A 7,500-nucleotide genomic window follows, 5' to 3' on the forward strand; every position below is an offset into this window, starting at 1 on the left:
GCCTTTGTTTGTTATCACGACCGTATAATTATCTGATTGTCTTCAGGGTTGGATCATTCTCGGTTTAACGAGTAAAAATTTTCGACATATTACATGTAGTGCCCTGTTTTCCCGCAATCATTGCAACCCTGTGGATTTGATTTAGAAACTGTTTTAGGAGGTGGGTGAGTGCATATTTGGGGGGGGGGGGGGGGGGGGGGAGAAAGTGGGCTAGAAGTGGGTCAGATGATCATGGAGGGGAGGGGGAGGGGGTGTTGGGGTCCGGATGAAAATTAATCTCCAGATCTTAGATCTCCAGAGGTTGGCATCACTGCATTTCATGCAAGGCTGGCTGCAAACCATTCATTTCTTAATATGTAAAATTGAAAATTCCATTCTTGTGCACAACAGAGGAATACTTTGTGAGATACATGGCCTTTCTTTAATTTTATATAGTTTGTTCTTTGTGACTGTCGGGTGTATTTTTAAAGCAATTCCTTCTGAACTTTCAAATTAGATGTGCAACTTAATTTATTATGTACATACTAATTAATTGAGAATGACATCTTAAAGGAAGATCCTTTAATTCTTGTCTCTTCTGTAGTGATAAAATCTCTCCTCTCTCTGCTTATTAATTTTTCGATTTTGTTTTCTTGAAAGGAGGAAACTTTTTGATCAAAGATGTGATTTCCAGACGTTTCTGAATAATAAATTAAAGAGTTATTGCAGGTATGTGCAGTAAGCATGCATATAAGACTACATGTATTCTAACATCACCAATATATGTTCCAGTAAATGTCCACATTTCAGACAATTTTGAAACATCTTCATAAATATAAAATATATTTTTGTCACCTGAATTTTGTCTAAACTTAAATTTACAGTAATTTTACTGACTTGCTCACTGCACGAAATTGACTAAAGCTTGTTATTTCAATTATTATTTATCAACTGCGTCGCTAAGTGGAGGTTGGGTGCCTGAGACATCCTGGAGCTTCCACTATTGGCAGCGAGCTCCAAGATAGAGACTGTACCCGTGGCTGGTAAAACCTGACAAACCAGCCCTGAGCCCCCACGCCACCCGAGAAGACAGCCACCCATGGAAAGAAGACGGGGGAAAGGGGAGGGGAAAACCCGCTAAACGCTCCACACAAAATGCTCCTTCTTCGCGCCACAATAATAATAATAATAATAATAATTATTATTATTATTTATTTCACTTATAAAGCGCAAATATCAATTGGGTTATTTTCATTTGCGCTAACTTAAAAATTATTTATAATAATTACTAATATACTAATATAAATAATTAAAACAACGGTAAATTTAAAAACTATCAATATAAAAGATAATTTAAAATATAACCTTATTGAACTTTAGCTATATGTTTAACAACAATGAATAAGCTCTACAACACAAAGCATGAGGGACCCAACGAATGGCAAGTATAACAAAACCACTGACAACTTGAGTGCAGTTGCTCATGTTGACTGCAGTCGCTCTTGTCTCTTGTACAAAAATGTAGACTTCTTGCAGTCACCTGTTTGGTAGGGTAAAGATTCTTCAAGTACAAAATTATATGTAAATTTTCTTGGTCATGATGTTACAGTGACAGCCAGACATTTTTAGGTAACGAACTACAACAGTAATTGTAGTTAAAGTGCACAGATCAAGGCATCACTGTACTTTAATTGACCACATTTGAAACTTCAAACCTTATCAAATATGCCATCTTAAAAGTTTAATTTCTTCTTTGTATAAATTTCTCTAAGCTTAAAATTCCGTTTTCATTTAGAGCTAAATCTCAAAAACATCAGCATTGGTTGACTGCTTTCAATGTCCTTGAAGTTCTATTAAATGATGTCAAATGAAGTCTGAGTTGCATTTAATGTCTGAAACTAAGAGGTGGTTGATCAAACTCATTTCCAGATATCTTGACTGCTTTGAACTTCATGGAATGGAATTTGTTTACCCACGGAACACCTTAAGAGCGCGAGTTTGGACAATGTGCGAGCCAGCAAGGCATGCGAGGCATGCGAGCCATGGCTGCGAGTCAACATGCGAATTACACAGTTATTGAAAGCTACAATAACATCTAACCGTTTTAAAATGGGTGCTTAGACTTAATAACAGTTTACAGTGTGTATCAGCGCTATTTGGAATGCGAGCCTAGAGGTAAATGCGAAATTGGCATGACTCGCTGGCTTGCAGATTGTCCAGCCCCTAAGAGCGCTCAAAAGGAACTCGTTCAACATGTGTCCGTGCATTCCAGATCGAATTGAAATTTGACAATGTTGGTTTTTGAGGAGGGGGGAAAACCGGAGTACATAGGGAAAACTTCTTAGAGAAAAGAGAGGACCAACAACAAATTCAACCCACATACATGTATGACCCAGGACGGAGAATTGAACCCGGGCCATATTGGTGGGATGCGAGTGCTCCCACCACTCCCCTAACAAATTTAGTATGTTAATCAGTATGTCTTAGATCTTTACTGCATTTAGGTGGCTTTAACATCTGAGATGAGTAAGAATGTCCATTAATTAAGGTCTTCATCACAGAGGATGAAAGGACAGTATTCTGAGAGAAAATAAAGGAAACAGCTTAAAACAAGAGGTCGAGGGAAAACTTCATTTTTTAGCTTTAAGCTTTAATTCAATAACAGTTATCAGACCAAACTGTATGGCAGACCTTACATGAAAGGTATTAGTAGTTGGGGAGACTACAGGTAACATCACATACAATTAATTAAATGTAGCTGTAACCTCCAAACAACAAGACAAAAATGAGGTAAATGCAAAAACATTAACTATACTGAGGAAATTTACCAAGCTTGTGAGTGTAGATGCTTGAGAATCATTTTTGTTGGTATCCCTCATTTTGCAGGACCATGGTATAAATGCTGCATGGCAGAGTTGTGATTTAAACTTGAAAGACAGAGGAGACTGATCAGAGCTCTTCAAGTAAGTTACTGTAGTTATGATTGAATGAATGAATGAATGAATGAATGAATGATTGATTGTCATGATTGAATGATTAATTGTGTTTAAAAGCAAATCCCTGAATTCTGACAATAATTCTAGCACAAACAAAAACTTTTTGGAATCCATGCAAAAAAAAATCTCAAATTCTAAGAAATCTTGTTATTTACTTTCTTTTTAAGGTGAAATTGATTCCTTCGTTTCAAATTCAGGTTTGAGATATTTGGATTGATAAATGTTCACACGAGGTTAATATTATAAATAATAAGTTGGTTTGTTAGGATAAAAAAGTAATACTAAAAACTCGAGCATTTCACAGCTTGGCATCTTGACATTCAACGTAACAGGTAACAGACTGTTCAACATACTGTCTTTGACTACTATTTCTATTTCAGAAAAACTTGATTAACTTGTTGTGTTAAAATGCCATAGGCCATTTTAAGAGCGCTTCTTCAATACCACGGAAGTACATGTAATGTTTAGTAATATGTCATCTTCTATCAAGGCGATACCCTATGGATGCAAAAAAAAAAGCACTACGGGAGGTATCACCAGATTAACTTCCACATTCAAACATAGTTATGCTGCATCAGCTAATGGACCGTGGAATTTCACTTAGCAACTGAGCAAATCTGAGCTACTCAGAAATTTGGTTTTATCAACGGAGTTGATAATGTAAATTGGCCACCGTACAGAGATTCTAAAAGCTGACGTTTCGAGCGTTAGCCCTTCGTCAGAGCGAATCGAGGGATTATGGGTTACGTGTAGTTTTTATAGTAGAGTAGGAGCTACGCTATTGGTGGTAACATGGCAACGTGAAAAATAGGAATATATTAGTTAAATGAAAAGCGTTCGTTAATACCGTGAGGATTAAGGGTGCCGATTTGAAAGATGAATTTTTGTTCCAGATTCTTGCGGCTTTCCGTCGTACCTAGATGTAGGGAAAGGCCGCAGATAGCCATGTGGTTTTTGGAGTGGTTAGGCAGATTAAAATGGCGAGCGACTGGCTTAGATGCATCCCTGTCATTCTTCTCAACATCGCGAAGGTGTTCGCGGAATCGGTCACCTAGTCGTCTACCTGTCTCACCGATGTATAATTTATTGCATAACGTACAGGTTATGCAATAAATGACATTTGCGGAGGTACATGTGAAACGATCGGTGATCTTAACAGATCGCTTAGGTCCCGATATCTTGCTAGTGTTGACAATGAAAGGACAAGTTTTGCATCGTGAGCGGGCGCATTTGAAAGTGCCGGGTTGCTCGTTAGTTTTGAGCGCGCTTCTAACTAAAAAGTTGCCTACGTTTTTGTCGCGTTTGAATGAAATAAGTGGAGGTTGCGAAAAGATTCTACCAGTCTCGGGATCATTTTGGAGTAATTTAAAATTACTAAGAATGATGCTTTTGACTGCGTGATTATGAGGATGGAAAGTGAGGGTGAATGGAATTCTGTCATTCTTATCTTTTTGTGACGTTTGTAGTGATGACTGACGATCAAACTGTTGGGCGCGATGATGGCCCGCTACTCAGAGCTCAGTTAAATGCACTGTGTTAGTTATGGCACGGTTGAGCATGAAACGCGTACAGATTTGTGTTAAGAAGCGAAAAAGTTCAGTTGGAACCGGACTTTCATCTCACAATTTGAAGGAAAAATGTTTTGCTGCGGAACATAAAATGTGACTTATTGATATGCATGAAAACTGGGACCAGAAAAGTTAAAGTCCGGATAATTGAAGTATCTGGATAATCGAGGTTCGACTGTAATAATCATTTATCCCTTTCATACTAATTAATCTCCCCTTTTAGCTGATAATGGTGATAATAAGAACAATAATAATAAGACCAATAATAATAATAATAATGCGTTCCTTCTGCATAAAGGATGGAAAAAACAAAAAAGCTCAACATCACAAACGACACAAAACAACTATCAAAACAAAATGAAAGCTAAATACGAAAGAAAGGTATCTGAAATGCGGAAAAAGATCTCTATAGCTGCAGCAGAAGTAGAAAGATTAAAAGCGAATAAAAAGATCACGAAAAAAGGAAGGAGAAATAGAGCCGTACTGCTGGAAGAATGCAAAGTCTTGTCCGTCGCGCAACTAGTGAATTACATGGAAAAGAAAAAGTCGACTGTGGGAAGATTAAAGAGAGAGTATTCGCGGAGAAAAAAGCAACAGCAATCCAGAGAACTCAACAACCAGTTCCAGACTGACCCAGGGCGTGTATACGCAAAGTTCGGAGAAATGATAGCGGAAGATAAGGATCTAAACAGACCTAAGTACAAACCTCGCCAGAGCACTATCAGTAATGAAACAGATGCCAATCAGTTTGAAGACATCGAAGAAGCAAGCTCATTTTGGAGGCAAGTGTGGAGTGAAGGAGGAACAGGAAACAGAAATGCTACCTGGCTTGAGGATGTAAGAGAGGCAATTAATAAATATGTCCCACCACCATCAAATGAGAATTTTGTCCTTGAATCAACTGAAGCAGTGAAAACTATCATGAAGAAAAGAAATTGGAGCGCTCCTGGGCCAGATAGAATCGCCAACTATTGGTGGAAGAAAGCACATGCGCTGCATGAGGGTGTGACCAAATCGTTCCAATCCATCGGCCAGAGTCCTTCTGAATACCCCATGTGGTTTGCCGAGGGAAAAACGACGTTGATCCCTAAGCCAGGAGAATTCTCAAGTAGCAACCAAAGACCAATTACCTGCTTGAACACTATGTATAAGTGGTTTACATCATGCTTATTAGGACCAATGGATCGTCACCTAAATGAATATGGCCTAATGGAGGGAGAACAGAGAGGCGCCAAATCAGGATGCAGTGGCACTGTTGATAACCTGCTCATTGATAGAATGGTCACACAAGACTGTCACAGAGGGAAACGTAACTTGAGCATGGCCTGGATTGATGTCAAGAAAGCTTTTGACTCAGTTGACCATGAATGGCTTGCTGAGATGATGATTCTACACACATTCCCAACCTGGCTGTGCCGCACTATCGAGAGCCTGTGCAACAGCTGGAACACGAAAGTCGTCGCAAAGACGAAGCAGGGGATAGAGAAGTCTGAAGTGACACAATTCAGACGCGGCCTCACTCAGGGAGATGCATTGTGCCCCAGGTTGTTCACCCTGTGTATGAATCCTGTGGCTTGGAAACTACGAGCTTCGGAGGGGTACAAGTTGTCCAAACCCTTAAGCACAAAGATAACGGATTTGCTGTATATTGACGACCTTTAGGCGTGTGCAGCGTCAGAGATCAAACTCAACAAGGTTCTGAAGTCAACCAAGAGTGCGATGCAAGATATAGGCTTAGAATGGAACCCAAAGAAAGGCGCGACCGTCCATGTAAGGAGAGGCGTACAGGTGAAGGATGAAACCGGTGTGCAGTTGGATGACAGAGCAGTACTGACAAATCTAAAGGAAGGAACTTATTACAAGTTCCTGGGAACATTAGAGAACCTAAAACAAGATGACAAGTTAGCTTTGAATGTTGCAGCCAAAGAATACCTACAACGCATGTCAGTCATCTGGTCAAGTCCACTGTCAGATCACAACCGCGTAGCTGCATCGAACCAATTTGCCCTTCCCATACTGGGGTATCTAATGTGGACCCAGAGCTGGCCAATAGCAGAGCTTAGGCAAATTGACAGAGAAGTTCGAAAAATCCTCGTTGAGAGCGGCGGCAAACACCCCCTAGGCTCGACAGCATTACTGTACCTCCCGAGGGAAAAAGGGGGGCGCGGGCTGAAATCAGTCGAGCAAGAATACAAACTCGTCAAGATAAAGGCTTCTGGACCCGACCATTGCAGTTGTGAGAAAGTTTGAAGAAAGAGCAGGTGAGGTGGGACACCATTCATTTTTAAAGGATAGCATGAAGTACGCAGCAGAGCTCGGTCTTGACCTGGACCTTGAGCACCCGTCACCCTGCATCACCCAGGGGGGAGTAACAATCACAGACAAGAAGATCAAAGTTGCCTTGAAGGAAACTGTAGAAATGCAGAATACACAGGCTGTGAGGGAAGAGAGGTGGCAAGGAAAGCTACACACAAGTAGGTGGGAGGATGTAAGTCTGAGTAAAGCAGGCTGCTTTGCTTGGCTTAAGGACTGGACGTTGTGTCCGTCTAACACCGTTGCAGGAGTGATCGAGCTCTACGAGCAACTATTGCCAACACGAATATATTAAAGTCACAACTTGCGAGCCCGACCAGCTACTGAAGTGGCATGTAGGCTATGCAGTAGATCAGCAGAAACAGTTCAGCATATTCTAGCTGGATGTCCCACCTTGGCCCAGAACAAGTACTTGGAAAGGCACAATAACGCCTTGAAGATCCTGTTCTTCGAGATCCTGAAGGACGCAAACCTTATTGACAGAGTCCCACCATGGTTCTCCTAAGTAAAACCCAAACCGGTATATGAAAACGACCAGTTTCAAGCCTACTGGGATGTCCCGCTCTATGCTGAGCACACCGAGGTGAGAGCAAACAGAATCGATGCCCGTTTTATCGACCACCAACAGGAGAAGGTGATAGCAC

The 7,500-nt window shown here is 40.6% G+C and overlaps 1 protein-coding gene across 1 annotated transcript in view; it reads left to right on the forward strand.

The window, feature by feature from the left end:
• The window catches only part of LOC138050903 (uncharacterized), a 261,256-nt gene that overhangs the window by 9,998 nt on the left and 243,758 nt on the right, over positions 1-7,500 (forward strand). The window contains exons 3-4 of the mRNA XM_068897157.1: positions 640-708; positions 2,866-2,942. The gene's annotated coding sequence lies outside the window, so the exon portion shown is untranslated. The remainder of the gene's footprint in view (positions 1-639; positions 709-2,865; positions 2,943-7,500) is intronic.

This window comes from Montipora capricornis, chromosome 6 (assembly GCF_036669925.1).
Source record: "Montipora capricornis isolate CH-2021 chromosome 6, ASM3666992v2, whole genome shotgun sequence".
Lineage (NCBI taxonomy): Eukaryota > Metazoa > Cnidaria > Anthozoa > Scleractinia > Acroporidae > Montipora > Montipora capricornis.